At 40.2% G+C, this 16833-nt stretch overlaps 1 protein-coding gene across 1 annotated transcript in view; it reads right to left on the minus strand.

Annotated features, from left to right (window-relative positions):
- The window catches only part of sh3bp2 (SH3-domain binding protein 2), an 86791-nt gene that overhangs the window by 31522 nt on the left and 38436 nt on the right, over positions 1–16833 (minus strand). Inside the window, exon 2 of the mRNA XM_004538506.6 lies at positions 1265–1386. The gene's annotated coding sequence lies outside the window, so the exon portion shown is untranslated. The remainder of the gene's footprint in view (positions 1–1264; positions 1387–16833) is intronic.

The raw sequence follows: 16833 nt of genomic DNA on the forward strand, positions 1-16833 counted from the left end.
TTTGACCTCTGGAAGCACTTTCCGTTTTTAGCCTCAGTTGTAGTAGTTAACACATTTGCCTAACACACCAAAGATCCACAGTTTAAGGCACAAGAAGTGCCACACAAGAGGCAAACACAGTTTCAAGGGGTCAAAAGGCAGTGTACTCCTAGCGCTACTTCCAAGGCTGGATAAAAAGGAGGGTTGCACCAAAGAAAATACAGTGAGCCCTTAGAAAATACAGGAGGGGAGATGAAAGTATCTACCTACATAACAAGTAAAATATACTGTTTATTTTATAAATGATAACTTTTACAAAAGAAGGAATATTCAGAGTATGCTGTCTAATGACTAATGATTGACAAGCTGTTAGCCAATGAGCATGCAATTTCAACTTCTGATCCGCCCCTCACTGGTCATATCACCGGCAAAACACCAAGATAGCCACAATGGAAGCTGTCAAAAACTGGACCTCAGACCTCAATGGGTTATGTCACAGTAGCTACGTCCATCTTTTATCCTGTCTGTGGTACTTCCTTTGGACTACCAACACACTATGACATCAGGACCTTAACGTGGGGTGGGACTTTGGTGCCTAGCCCTAACCAAAGCACAGGTGAAACAGAAAGGAAACAGCGGCTGAATACAAACCTAAAAATAGTACCTAGTAAGGCCTAAATTCCTGTGACCTTGTCAAAGTCAGACTTAGTTATTCCACTGCTATAGGTTATCAGTGATGAATTCCTGCTTATGAAGTGGTGTCAGGTGTTTGGAAGGATTGACTAATATGATTTTTTCTGCCGCTGGTCAAATATGGTGGTCAAAAATATCTCCTCTCTCTGTGTAAGTGTATAGTACCAGGATTGTCTGGGTTATATGGAGGCTATCGGCACTGAGACCAACCTTGAACCAAAAATTTCAGTCATTAGTCATTAAATTGTTAATCTGAGCAACAGAAAATTGTCCAACAATTTAAAAGACATGCCAAGGTAGAAATTCTCTGTAAGCCTCATGTGAAGCCTCACAGTTCACTGCATGCTTTATGTGTATAGATCTTTTCTCTCTGGTTCGGTGATTGAATCCTTCAAAACCAAATTACAAACACATATAAGAACTCACAAACTAGTGAAAGCTATCTGAGCACTTGCATGTGGGATGCTATCTCATTCTGATTCAAGAGATCTGATAGCCTCGCAGCCTTCCCTTAGCATATACCTTGAATAGCCAAAACATCCCATACTGCACACATTTTGGATAAACTGTTGAAATATTTCATGAAACTTACCCATGGATTGCCGCGTCAGCTGTGTAGCTCCTTCGTCTGTCTCTGTGTCATCAGTGTGGTTTGAGCCTTGCAGAGCTCCACTTCAGCCCAGTTCACTTCCTGGCCTGCCTTTTTTAAAGCTGCTGTACAAAGTGTCATAACACCCTCCCTTAAACCACAAGATGCAGCACTCATTCAACACAGACAAGCAGACATACAAGGCCAGCATTAAAAAAACAACCAGAGCGGGTATACTTACCAGCAGAAACTACTGAACCCTGCTCCTTTCCACGATTATGGTGTGACCATGATTAACTCTTCTTTGGACTTAAAGGTTTGAGTTGTTTGAATCTTTACAAACAGCTAACTACGTCCTTACACTAGTGTAGACATACTCGTGTATCAACTTTCATTGGTTGTATGACTGCTGCATGAACTACACAACTAACTTCCCCTTTACAGCGCAGATGGACCACTCCTTCCTCTGGTCACTAATTATGTCACAAACAAACACCAACCTGCAGCCTGCTGCTGTGCATATAGCTTTCAGTGTGCTAACTAAAAAATTCCATTTGGAGTTTTCAGGAGCCTAAAATCCACAGAGTGTTTATCATATATCATATCTTAGGATCATGTTAGGATCATGTTGAAGCTGTGTAATTATTCTTACCCTGCTATTATAAATCTGCTACACAGCCTCTGGACAACATGTAAAATAGATGATTCATAGGCCAATGTGACATCATTCAGTAGTGTGTGGCCTTTTGAAGTCAATTGATCATTACGCCGTGCTATTTTGTTTTTTTTTAGCAGCAAAGGTGACTATATTTGGACAACAGATTGGAGAGGAAACTCTAGCTAGCTTAGTTAGCACTTAGCATGTATAGGATCTATAGACTATATATGTCCAGCACACTAATAAAGAAAACTACTAATCAGTGCTAAGCAACATCTATCCATCCATCCATCCATCCATTCACTTCAGCTTATGCTTTTCAGGGTCGTGGGGGCTAAGCAACATATAAACAAATAAAAATATCCCACTTTCGGTCACCACACATGAATCACAGACCTTTTGGACAGGTTGTTAGTATAAGATATCATGACCAGCTAAAGGGGCACTGACGAGAAAGAAGACATATTTTCCTTCTGACGTACACCTGCTACTTTCGTCCACTGCTGTCCTTACTCTGCTCTGAACAGCTGATTTCGAGAAGAGGTCACAGACACACTGCAGGAGGACACTCCCATTATTTTGTAAGCCTTTTCAGTCTTTAGATTCATTTGCTCAAACTGCTAAATGAGAACAACTATGACCAGCTGTGCTACTGATGTTCTCTGCAAACATGACTCTCACTACAGTATTATTATAGGCAAAGCAAGGCAGGCTTATTCATATAGCACATTACAAGTAAAATCTAAAATCAAAAAGATAAGAGTAAAAGAAGAAAACCTGCCAGAAATAATACCAGAAACAACAACAATAAACCAGTGCTTAAATACAATCATGAAAAAAGCTGTTTTGGCTTCTTTTATAAATAGGTAGTGTTGGAGATGATCTGGCCTCAGTGGGTTGTTGGTTCCATCTATGGGTAGCACAGCGGCTAAATGCCTTTTCACCCTGTTTAGTTTCAGGTCTGTGCACTGCTACAGTGGATGACCAGATCTTGCAGACTTTAGAGACATACTGGGCTTGTATCTACTCAACATCACAGATATTTCACCATTTCATACAAATAATTTATAGTCAGACGTTTATTGATTAATAAACAATCAAAAATACTTTAAATCCAATCTATATTTCACTATATTTATATTTCAATCGTATGCAGGGAGCTGAGAATTGGAGTGATTTGCTCTCTCTTCCTGGTTCCTGTTAAAATTCTAATCACTGTAGACTGCACCACTATTTCCTCCTCTGGCACACAAACTGAAATCAGCTGGTTGTAGCACAAGTATAAATATAAAAGACAAGCAGAATATTAATTCCAAGGAATTCAATTACTGGGATTAGGTTCTTGTAGAGATTCAAATCCCTGAACCAAAGTCTTCGTATAGAACATATTATCCTTATGAAGTGAAACTTGAAAATTGAAAATTGAAGTTTGTGTGTGTGTTTTTTAAAGGATTGATTTTGTTCAGCTATATGTGAAACTATGCACTCATAAAGTAATACGTGTGTGCGATATATCTAAGCTGGAACACTGGAAACAATTATTGAATGAGCAGTTCTATATATGAGTGTGCTTGTTTGGTACTGTGACGCATTGATTTTGTCAACAGTGATTAATGGGCCTGTCATTTGTTCCGTGTTTAGAGACATTAAAGTTGTCTTTATGTCACTTTACTAAGGCTAAGCCTGTTTGAAGCAGATGGTGTGACTTTATCACTTACAGCACAGTGACAAAGTAATTCATTTTAAAGCTTTCCTTTTTGATAAAGCATATTAAGCCTGAGTCAGCTACCCTTAGTTATGATGCACTGAGTGTCCACTCCCTCTGCTTGCAAACCACCGTGCCTTTAGTTATTAGTTATTAGTAAATCTTCTGCAGCCCAGCCAAACCTTTAATCAGCTGTAATCATCACATGAGCCTAAAATGAAATATTTCTGTTTTTGTGTTTTCATAGATTCATTTTGATCTTGTTCAGGTCGGTTCTCGTTAACAGCTTTATGTCTGTCTGCTGAGAGCCACAGTTTCATGAAAGTTACTTCCTTGGAAATTATGATGAAGGACAGGTTCAGGATTAAAAAGGGTGAGAAAATAACATCATCTTAAAACTTCAAATTAAATTGCATTATTTTATTTTTTACATTTTTCCTTATATATGATTACATGGCCCAACCCTGAGCCTAAACCCACACTTCTGAAATACCCAGAATCCCCTGCCCACACACTCTTTCTAGTTCTGTGGCTGGTGGTGACCTCCAGTCATGGGTGTGGTTGTTGTGTTGGGAGTTCAGGCACCTTTGATGGTGATATGATCTGTGTGGTAATGTTTTATCAGTGTAATGCTTTACTCTGTTCATAAATATTACATGAACCAGCAACAGCTGGCTGACCCCGTGCAGCTGTGCTATGACTCTTCTCTTTCCTTCCTCTCTGTGACACAGTTTTGGTGAATGTTTAAATGTTAGAGCTCCATGGCAACCAGCGGTGTATTTTAATGTAACTAAAACTTTGATCTGCTTACTCCAGGCAAACATATTTTTCATACATAAGTTTATTATTTTATTCTATTTATTTGTTTAAATTCAAACTGCAGTAACAATGATTGTATCATAAGTGTTGGCATGGACATTTCCCATTTCTCCTGTGATCTCTTTAACTATCTGTATAAAATGTAACTTAATATAAAGACAGGTAGCCTAGTTAATGTACCAGAAATTTCTATAATTACATAAACTGCCCTTACACATCGAAAGACCTGTCAGTGAGTCAAATCATTGCTTTGTGGGGCTTCAGAGCTCACAATGGAAAATTTTAAATGTAGCTTTGTTTCATAGCAATTTAACAGCCCAGTCTATTCAGATTATTAAAAATGAATACTCTCTAACCATGTTTCCCAAAAGTCCCCACAAACAATTTTAAAATAATATGATGATTCTGCTGGACTTCTGGATATGATGACTGTTGCTTTAAATGTGCATTTGACAGGAAGGGCATATTTGGCTCGTCTTCTTTAGTGCACAGGGGGTAATCAGACTGAAAACAGAACAAGAGCTCCACCGCAGTTCATCTTCCTGTAGCATTTGCAGAGCCTGGTGCTGATTTGAAAATAATGGGGGGTGTTTTGGCAAAAGAAAATGAATATCTGCTCTAATACCAAGCTGAAGAAACCAAGCACACAACATGTACTATTTAAATAAACAGGTTGAAACTAAATATGTCCTTTTTTAAAGGTGACCCGAGGAAAAACTATTTAGGCTAATCCCCTTCTGGCATTTTGCACATGGTTGTGCACACAAATGAAACGACAGTGAAGCTAAAAGGGAGATTTATGTTTGGATCTGTAAATCAGACAAGTGATCTGGTGGGTTAAAAACTTTCTCTTGCTGCATGGTTTAACAGAAAAGTATCCACGCCCATACAGTAGTGCAACCGCAGGTGCAGTTTCAAAAATGTTTGAGCAATTAAAAGATCCCAAACTAAGGGCATAGTGTATCCCAAATATCTATTCTTAAACATCTCAAAATCTCAGTAGTTTGACGACGTTTGTTCTTATGCCGATAACAGATTGGTTTCTGTTTTTTGCCTTTGTGGGACAATATCAAGCCTTGACTCTTTAGCTCCTCTACTTCAAAAACAGGGTCTCAGAGCAGATGCACTGCATGAATTTGCAACCACTTGAATGATCCTACCACTCTGCAATGATATCTGCCAGTATGAACCTTACAGGGTGAGTACCCACAAAACTCTCACTTTTATTTTGTTTCCCCTGTCACTGGGGGAAAGCTCAGACTGATGTGGTGGTGCCTTGATGGGAAAGTCAGATAGCGTGCCTACTTTTGCCTCTCTGGGAAATTCCAAATATGCAGACGTTATCTATTGTGGTGCTATGTTGTTAGTTAGAGTCCCCCGTGTTAAACACAAAGGTAACTGTTAAACAACTGTGAAAACATCTGTTCTTTGATATGAATTAATCGAACTGAATCAAAATTACTAACAGATAACACTTTTTATATTATGGTTGTTAGAATGAGAACAACAGAGCCAATTACACATTAGTCTTGAAGTTCAACAGTTTATTAAATCGTTAAAAGACTTTTATTCAAATTAAAACAACAATTGTGCGTTCTAAATAATAATCAATTTTTTTATTACTTTCAGCATCTATTGGGTTTCATTGGTGGCCATTGAACCTTGTCCAGCCTCCTTTCCACGATCTGCAAGTGGTGGGAAAAATGTTTTGGGGATTTTGACTTATAACATTCAAGTGTAATATTGTTAAGTGCTTGTGTAGTAAACTAGCACATACAATTTTTTTACCCTGCCAAGTTGATACTTAATTGAACTGAAAAAGCAGTAAAAAATGGTGATGGGGGATTGGTGGTGGTAGATGTTTAAATGTTAAAAGTGAGCCATTGTAGTCCGTCGGTAGGTGGTTGCTAGGCATGTATAATTCCAGTTTTGCAAATATAAAGGTGAGGTGTTATGAGATGTAACTGTCATGAAATTGAAATGATACAGTGCTTTTAAAGGGTGTTTGTTTAGATTCAAAACACTAAAAATGTGTCACACCAATAAGCTGAACTCAGATCTGCTCAATATTAAAATAATTAGCATTTATAAGCTAATTACCTTTCACAGCAGTCCCAATTTTTTTAATGTGGCCGCTTGGTTAAATGCTTAACGCTTTCTACACTATCGGGGCTACCTGAGTGTCAAGTTTGGTCGCTTAGTTTTTGATGATGTAGAAGTCACAGATCATCCAAAGGTGTAACCTTTGGCAGCCAAAGAAAGAAATAAAGAAAAAACAAAACACACAGGTTTTGTATATTATACTAAATAAACTGAAATTGCGGGCAATCATCAGTGATGTGCGTGATGTCCAAAGCCCTGAAGTATCACTTCAAAAAACTTTAAGTCTAAACTTATCAGTGACTTCAAGGCATTCTTTATGCGCGCAGCAAAGAGGAAGGGGCTCAAATGTTGCATTCGAGTTTCAAAGTTGGAGAATCAGAATCAGAAGAGAGACTGTAGAGCATAGGTGCCCAACCGATGGGCAGAGGACTGGACTTCCTTCATTCCGTACTGAGCTGCATACGAAGAATACATGTCGTTGAAAAAGTATTTTATTTTTCAAAAAATGCCACTTCTGCCCACACCTCACTTCTGCAGTTTTTCCCCATGCATCAGTAAGTCTGTAAGTGAACCCATGCAAAAATGACCCCAAAACAAATGTCACCGGAGAACTCCTTTAAAAAGAGAGAAAAAGCCAAAGATGAGACACCAGAAGGGTCTCAAAGAGCCAACAAAAAGAAAATTGCATTTAAAAGAACCAAACTTCAGTCAGGGGAACAACTGAGATAATCCATCCACAATACGAGGTTAGTCATTAATATACTGCAACTACACGGGAATGGAACAGCTGCGAGAGAATTCAACATTAATGAATCAATGTTACGGAAGTGGAGGAAGCAAGAAGAATGAGTTGAGTAAAGTTTGATCTGATTTTGTTTCGCTTAATGCGCCTTATAATCCGGTGTGCCTTATGTTGCGAAAAATATGGTAACAGTCTCCATTGATCTGAACTGAAAATCAAAATGGAAATGTGACAGAAGTTGCTTAATTCTGAATCTGCAGTTTTGGGACAGTTCCCTCTGGAGCTTTCCCCCCACACATGAATCTGAAGCCTGATCTGAAACAAGTGAGTCAAGTGACAATAACGTACAGTCCAATTTGAAATACAGCCCACTCTGTACAATACAAAAATATGTTGGAAAGTCAGTGTGAGCAGAGCTTTAATCCATGAGTTTTTTCATTCCTCACATTATCTCTTGGTATACAGTGGGGCAAAAAAGTATTTAGTCAGCCACCGATTGTGCAAGTTCCCCCACTTAAAATAATGACAGAGGTCAGTAATGTGCACCAGAGGTACACTTCAACTGTGAGAGACAGAATGTGAAAAAAAAATCCATGAATTCACATGGTAGGATTTGTAAAGAATTTATTCGTAAATCAGGGTGGAAAATAAGTATTTGGTCACCTCAAACAAGGAAAATCTCTGGCTCTCACAGACCTGTAACGTCTTCTGTAAGAAGCTTTTCTGTCCCCCACTCGTTACCTGTATGAATGGCACCTGTTTGAACTCATCATCTGTATAAAAGACACCTGTCCACAGCCTCAAACAGTCAGACTCCAAACTCCGCCATGGCCAAGACCAAGGAGCTTTCGAAGGACACCAGGAAAAGTATTGTAGACCTGCACCAGACTGGGAAGAGTGAATCTACAATAGGCAAGCAGCTTGGTGTGAAAAAAATCAACTGTGGGAGCAATCATCAGAAAATGGAAGACATACAAGACCACTGATAATCTCCCTCCATCTGGGGCTCCACGCAAGATCTCATCCCGTGGGGTCAAAATGATCATGAGAACGGTGAGCAAAGATCCCAGAACCACACGGGGGGACCTGGTGAATGACCTGCAGAGAGCTGGGACCAAAGTAACAAAGGTCACCATCAGTAACACACTACAATGGCAGGGAATCAAATCCCGCAGTGCCAGACGTGTTCCGCTGCTGAAGCCAGTGCATGTCCAGGCCCGTCTGAAGTTTGCCAGAGAGCACATGGATGATACAGCAGAGGATTGGGAGAATGTCATGTGGTCAGATGAAACCAAAGTAGAACTTTTTGGTATAAACTCAACTCGTCGTGTTTGGAGGAAGAAGAATACTGAGTTGCATCCCAAGAACACCATACCTACTGTGAAGCATGGGGGTGGAAACATCATGCTATGGGGCTGTTTTTCTGCCAAGGAGACAGGACGACTGATCCGTGTTAAGGACAGAATGAATGGGGCCATGTATCGTGAGATTTTGAGCCAAAACCTCCTTCCATCAGTGAGAACTTTGAAGATGAAACGAGGCTGGGTCTTCCAACATGACAATGATCCAAAACACACCGCCTGGGCAACAAAGGAGTGGCTCCGTAAGAAGCATTTGAAAGTCCTGGAGTGGCCTAGCCAGTCTCCAGACCTCAACCCCATAGAAAATCTGTGGCGGGAGTTGAAAGTCCGTGTTGCTCGGCGACAGCCCCAAAACATCACTGCTCTCGAGAAGATCTGCATGGAGGAATGGGCCAAAATACCAGCTACTGTGTGTGCAAACCTGGTAAAGACCTATAGTAAACGTTTGACCTCTGTTATTGCCAACAAAGGTTATGTTACAAAGTATTGAGTTGTATTTTTGTTATTGACCAAATACTTATTTTCCACCCTGATTTACGAATAAATTCTTTACAAATCCTACCATGTGGATTCATGGATTTTTTTTTCACATTCTGTCTCTCACAGTTGAAGTGTACCTCTGGTGCAAATTACTGACCTCTGTCATCATTTTAGGTGGGGGAACTTGCACAATCGGTGGCTGACTAAATACTTTTTTGCCCCACTGTAGATGTGTAGTTTCCTTCATTTTGCATTACGTAATAGAATAATAGTTTTTACAGAAGACCGGAAAATGAATGATGATAAAGCCCTATTGAACTGCTTCAGCTGCAGGGTCCTGGTATTGCCAAGGCTTACACAATGAACACTTGTGAGAACTCTTGAGCCATGTCTAAACTCACAGTTCCTTCAATTGTTCGACCATGTGTTTAATGGCTGCTCATAAAATTTTCAATCAGTCGACCACCATTGTAAATAAGGGCAGTTTGCACCACCACTTCCTGTTGGGGGAGTTGTGGAGGCACTGCAGCTAGCATGGTGATGAAAAACAAAATGCAAATATATTGACACTTGTAAATACTCCTTAAAAACTCTGTGTGGGAGTTACCATGCAATGAGTGATTTGCATGTTGCAGTTTTTTTTCTGAAGAAAGGACCAGAAGGGGAGACAGATTTAAGACAAACGTAGGTGTATGTGCAAACATGTGGCAGGTATGCAGAGAGGTGGGCGGTGTGTGGAGACAGTGCAGGTGGGAGGAAGGATGTGTACAGAAACTGTTTCTCATTGCTTAACAAATGATGGGAACACAGCTATTCTACAGACCGTCTTCTTTTGTTTTGTCTGCAGAAGGATGTGAAACATTTATTTTTATTGCTTTGTACGAAGTTTTATTCATGTTTGGAGGTTCTCAACCTCAAAATTCAGTAAATAACCATTCAAAATGTCAACAGTGTACAGTAGTACAGTAGTGAAGAAGCACACTCTTTACAGCAAAGAATGTGCTCACATCTTAGAATCTAGAACATTAGCATCTACATAGAGGGCATAGAAGTTAGTCACAGCATGGCCGATTATTATTTGTTAACCTAAATTCACTTTTCCCTGTCAAGTTACAGTATACATGGTGTGTACAGTACAGGGTGTTTTTGTTTTGTCTTTCAATCATTTAGCCAGCTCATCTTTATATTTAACTGATCTAGTTAGCTCACTGCTACTATGGCTCAGCCTCATAACCTCTTTTTTTCATGAAATCCCATTAAAGTATGTTCCTTGTACAAGTGTATACAAGTTTGACGTTAACGTGGTTATGGCGTTAATGTCATTTAATGAGATGATATATATATATAGGGTGGCCCCCAAGGGTGGTGGAGAATGACCGAGCTAAGATCCTGTGGGACTTCCAGATACAGACGGACAAAATGGTGGTGGCTAACCAACCGGACATAGTGGTGGTAGACAAACAGAAGAAGACGGCCGTAGTGATCGATGTAGCGGTTCCGAATGACAGCAATATCAGGAAGAAGAAACACGAGAAGCTGGAGAAATACCAAGGGCTCAGAGAAGAGCTCGAGAGGATGTGGAGGGTGAAGGTAACAGTGGTCCCCGTGGTAATCGGAGCACTAGGTGCGGTGACCCCCAAGCTAGGCGAGTGGCTCCAGCAGATCCCGGGAATAACATCGGAGATCTCTGTCCAGAAGAGCGCAGTCCTGGGAACAGCTAAGATACTGCGCAGGACCCTCAAGCTCCCAGGCCTCTGGTAGAGGACCCGAGCTTGAAGGATAAACCGCCCGCAGGGGCGTGCTGGGTGTTTTTTCTTTTATATATACATATACATACATAATTTAATCTTTTAGTAAGTGATGCTGAATTTTCTACTATGTCTTTAAACTTGATAAGGCCAAGGCTTATTTTCTTCTTTCTCATCAGCGACCATGGTGGACTACAACAGGTAGTTTCCCTTTGCCAGTATAAAAGAGATTTGTTTGACAGCATTCACTGGAATGACCAGTATTTACACCAGGGGTGTCAAACTCAATTGCACAGGGGGCCAAAACTCAAGGCACACTTTAGGCCGTGGGCCAAACAAGATAAAGATTTATTGAACACACTAAAACAATGTTTTTTAAACATAAATATGAATGAAAACAGACAGGAATATTATTCCAGATTAAATAAAGTTAAAAAAATAAACTTTAACTTTAAATATTTTGCTCTTCATAAAAATATATCCTGTCAAAATTATGCAAGTTAGAAATATGAACATGCTGCCAAACCCCCCAGAAAAAATAAATGAAAGCAAACACAAGGTTGGAGCCGCATGTAGACGGAGCTGAGCATTGCTTCAGGAGTGGAACTAATAAACTCTTCGGGCCATTCAGTGTCGTACTTTCCTTTGAGTGTATCATTACACATCTGAATCTGCACAGGTGCAGTTCAGCAAAGTACGCTGATTTGGTTCAACATTACTTGGCAACAGGGAAAGTGAGGCAGGTTGCACTGGTGCATTTGTGACAGCTTCACTTGAAATGCCTTCACCGCATCATACATGTCATGTCCATGAACTGACAGATTTCCTTGCTGAGCTCAAAAACTCTATTGAGAACTTTTCCCCAACTCAGCCAACGGATCTCTGTATGATGAGGACTGTCGGCAAATTCTGAATCTATTTCCCACATAAAAGACTGAAATTGACGGTGATTTAAACTTATAGCTCAGATTAAATTTACGGTTTGCGTTACGGTGATTATTACATGCTCCATTTTTAGGACTTTACCACACAGCCTTTCCTGGTGTATGATGCAGTGATATGCTATTAACTCACAGGTACAGTTCTTCTCCCGCATCTTTACTCGCATCCTGCTGACTAGTCCGCTTTTTTCACCGCACAACACCGGCGCTCCATCTGTTGTCAGTCCAACAAGTTTGTCCCAGGGCAGTTTCATGTCGGTTACACTTTGACATACGTTTTAAAAAATGTCTTTTCCTGTCGTTGTCCTGTGCATCGATTTAATGTTCAGTATTTCCACTTCATGGATGAAGATGGCCAGCTGTGCAATGTCCATCATGTCTATACGTTCATCCGCAGCAAGAGCGTATGCAATAAAGTGTTTGCTTCTTTCACACAACTGTGTTCTTAAATCAGTGGCCATCTCACAAACCCAATCAGCAATCGCATTTCTGCTCAGGCTCACATTTTCCAAAATCTGCGTTTTGTCTAGACACAAGACGTCACACAGCTTCATCATGCAGCTCTTCAGAGTGGTACCGGGCTGATTTGGCTCCTCTGCTACAATAAAACTTTCACAACAGCTTCACTTTGTGATTTTGCTCTGGTGAAAAACATCTGCTGAAATGTCACATTCTTCTTTAGCTCTTCTACTTTCTGTAGTTTCTGCTCTGCATTTAGTTTTTTCAGCTTATCCTGATGTTTTGTCTCGTAGTGTCGTCTTAAATTAAATTCCTTAATTACAGCCACATACGCTCCACTAATAAGACACACGGGTTTACCAGCATTGTCTGTAAACATATATTCAGTCACCCATTGGCGCTGAAAGGCTCTGCTTTCAGAATCAACTTTTCTCTCCACCATTGTGAGCAGCTAGCTTAACAGAAGTTTGACTTGATTGACGCGGGAATGTTCCCAGTTAGCCCAGCGTTCAGCAAGGAGGCTGCAGCGCCTCATTATGGGATCTGTAGTTTGTATATTATTAGCGCCTCATATCGCTGGGCCATGCATAACAATAATAATAGATCTATATAAACTGATCTCGGGGCCGGATATAAATGTACGCCCGGGGGCCTTGACTTTACACCAATGGTCTAAGGAAATCAGTGAAGATCTAAGAATACGAATTTTAAGCTCAAGCCTGAATTAAACTAGAAACTGCTGGAACACTAGAGTCACTGTCCACAGTGAAGTGACTTTTAAATCTCCATGGGCTGAGAGATAGAAGAAAGAAAGAAGACCCTTCTCCAAAAATCAACCCCTTCAAGCTCGACTGAAATTTGCTGCTGCCCACATGGGTAAGCCAAATACTTTCTGTAGAACTTTTATGGTCAGAGGAGACCGAAGAACATTGTAGCAACTGCCAAGCATGGTGAAGGAGGAGGACTGTCTCAAAGTCCTTCAACTTTGCCTCACATCAGCAGCTAGATGGTTGAAACTTGGACACAGTTGGGTGTTCCAACAGGATAATGATCCCAAACACACATCAAAACTGGTTTTGGGTAAAACAGGCTAACATTAAGCTTCTGGGTAGGCTTTTCCAATCCCCCCACCTGAATCCTATTAAACATTTTTGGACTATGCTTAAAAACAATGCCCATGGCAGGAAACTATTTACGAACTTCACCAATTCTGCCCAGAGGAACGGTCAAATATCCTCCCAGAATTATTCATAGAAGCATGTTGATGACTACCAAAAAAATACAACTTGTATGTACATTTAACCAAATATTAGTGGCGATGTATCCATCTATTTAAAAGTGTTGGTATACCTTTTTACCGTGCATGTTTTAAAGAAAATCCGAAATAAATACAAACTAGAAAAATAACAATTCAAAGAAATGATTGAAACCCCCAATTTCATGCCATTATTGAAGTTTACACATTTGTTGTTGCACTAAAAGTGAAAATTAGTGAAAATTAGTGAAAATTAACTAAAATTAACTAATCACATGCAACAGTTGCAACTTAGAGAATTTGACATTAACAATGGAAAAAATAACACCATCAATTTTCAAACAGCTTTAAGTAATGACGTATATTTTAGTTTCATATTTGGTTTTCAAATATTTTAAGTTATATTTAGTGCTGACTTGGATGTCTTAAGGTTGTTTTAGTGGGTGGGGGGAGACTGGTTCACATATATACGTATTTGTGGTTGTATATCTCTTTCCATATTTACAAAAGGTTGTATGACACCCAAAATAGCCACAGACTGAAAGCTTCCTGTGTTTGCAGAACTTATGCAAAAGTGAGTGCTGTCGCACTTTATGACCACCGAGATCTTTATCTTTCTGTGCATCTGTCCTCTGTTTTTAGAAAATGTGCAGTGCATTCAAATGCATCTCGCAGAAATATTTAACATTAGATATAAAACAATACTACAGTTAGGTATAAAATGTTTACAGTGATCCTAAATTTGAGGGTAAGGATCTTTTTAACATTTGGTAATTCAGAGCCTGAAACTAGTTCAGATAGGATCAGCAGCCACAGCTGGTAACAGCAGGTGGTTTTTATTTCACTCCGTCTTTCTAAATATTCTTAAATTGCTGCATCACAGTGCAATGCTAACTTCTGGATTTGCCTAATAAAAACATGCTGTCTAGATGTGTGAATAGACAATTAAACATTACTTCTCTTGTGGCAACACTCGGTTACATTATTTGTATTTTATTAATGTAAAACACAGGTGAATTGTTCTTTCTGAGATGTTATGATGCCACCCACCACTCACCTCTCCCTCTGGAACCGGAAGGTGTTTAAAATCAGACAGATGTGGTTCTGCAGCACTTTGATATAGAAAATGACGGGTTGCATGTAGGCTGTATCAAAGTATACTGACATTTAATCACTTAACCAGAGCGATGTTTACCCCACGCTCGGCACAAGTATGTAGCCTTAAGCAAAGAGTAAAGAGCGACACATTTCAGCAACACTGTAAATATGTGGGGATCGTTGAAGAATGACATTAAGAGTTTCAAATAACACGCGTACATGCGGTATTTGTACAGACAACATTTAACGTTGGCTGTCACACTGGGCTGAATCCTGACCCTTTTCCCCCTGAGTGTTTTTTTTATTTGAGAGTAGCCAATTTGCCTTTTTTTCTCCTATTTAACTGATTAGTGTATTAGTTATCAAGGGCATCCTTAATTAAGATCACATGAAGCATGTCATGGATAATGATGTACCTGGGGCATATAGAAGTGTAATATTGCACTAAAATCATCAAAGAACTCCAAAGCACTATTTTAAAATACAATTTATAATGCCTTTATTCTCACGGCACAGTTGTGTTTAACCTAGAAAGTTCTAATCAGGGAGTTAAGAGGTTACATGAACACTGGATCTCTTCATGGTGAAGTTAACACCATTGCTGCTTACATAGGAATTAAGAAGGCAATAATCAGCAAGTCTGATCACGTCTATAAAAAATAGAAGTTTTGGTCATTCATAGGTCTGGAGCATTAATTAATGTGTGTTAACACAATGCCAGAATCTACACAGGAGTGGAAATTCCAGCAAATTCACCCCAAGGTCCGACCATGCAATCCTCAGTGAAACTAAAAAAAAACAATCAAAGGGTACATGTCTGATTCTACAGAACTCATTTAGCATGTAAAATGTTAAAGTTCATGACAGTACAGTTTGAAAAAGCCTGAACTAAGCATGTCTTGATTGAAAGGGGTGGCAGGAAAAGGCCTCTCTCTAAAAAGAACATTGCAGCACAATATAAGTTTTCAAAGTTGCATCTGAACAAACTTCAAAGACCTGTAGAAATGTGTTCTTTGGAAAGACAACGTGGAGATGTTTGTGTCATAACCAGTGCAGGGGCTAATTTGCTTAGAACACTAAAACAAGACTTTGACACATGCACAGTGCTCAGTTTAACAAGGTTTACTGTTGCACAGACTAGAATGTACAAAAATAATATCACAGTGCAAAGGTTAACAGGTGGAAATGGGTCAACGGTCAGTGTAAGGATTTGACAGTCTTTTCCCATCCAAGGTGGCTGAGAGCGTTAGACAGCTAAGCACTGCAGATCTCCTCAGGAAAGCTGCTCGTTTTAGTATTGCCCTTTAGAGAGTGGTAAGTGGGACTCTTGCGTTTGTCATAATGTGGCATAGTAGGGTGGACCTTGACGACTGTTCCCCTCTTTATTTACAGGATAGTGCCATACTGCTGCTGTCTTGTGCTGTTTTGTTGTGTCTTATTGTGGCCTGTTGTCATCTTTCAAACGTTTATGGACTGGCCTTTACTGACTCCTGGTTTTATGGTCTTTTACTCGGAATTGTTTTATATATTTTAATCTTGCTTTTATAAAGAACTGTAACTTACGGTGTATTTGTTTTATGTATATCTCTTTTACTAATTTGTTTAACGTTTTATGCTTTGTTGTTTTGTTGCTTTAGTGGAGGTGCGGCCGCTTGTTGTGGGGCTAGGCACGTGAGGTGGAATCCCCTCCCCGATGCATGAGAGTGTACACGCCGGGCATAGGAAGATTGCACCCTTGGGCTCTCCTCTCTGTAGGTTGCCTCCTCAAGTGGCCGGTCTCCACCGTTTTGTTTAGTTATTTTAGCGAGCTGTTATTGTTCTAGTGTAGCACCATGGCAGCGAGACTTTGCCTCCTCCTGTGTGTTATGTTTTACGGAGACGTGGCTCTGTGAGGACATCCCGGACAGCGCGCTCAAGCTGGAGGGCTTTCATCTGCTGCGCGCTGACCGGCAGGCCTCTCTCTCTGGTAAGACCAAAGGTGGAGGTCTCTGCTTCTACATTAATAGTGGCTGGTGCACAGATGTAACAGTGATTGCTCAGCACTGCTCTTCCTCTCTGGAATACCTTTCCATTCACTGCAAACCGTTTTATTCTCCGCAGGAGTTTGCTTCATTCATCCTGGCCGCTGTTTACATCCCGCCAGATGCGGATGCGCAGGCAGCTCAGTGCGCACTCGCGGAGCAGATACTGCACATGGAGCGGA

The sequence above is a fragment of the Maylandia zebra genome, linkage group LG7 (genome assembly GCF_041146795.1).
Source record: "Maylandia zebra isolate NMK-2024a linkage group LG7, Mzebra_GT3a, whole genome shotgun sequence".
Classification (NCBI taxonomy): domain Eukaryota; kingdom Metazoa; phylum Chordata; class Actinopteri; order Cichliformes; family Cichlidae; genus Maylandia; species Maylandia zebra.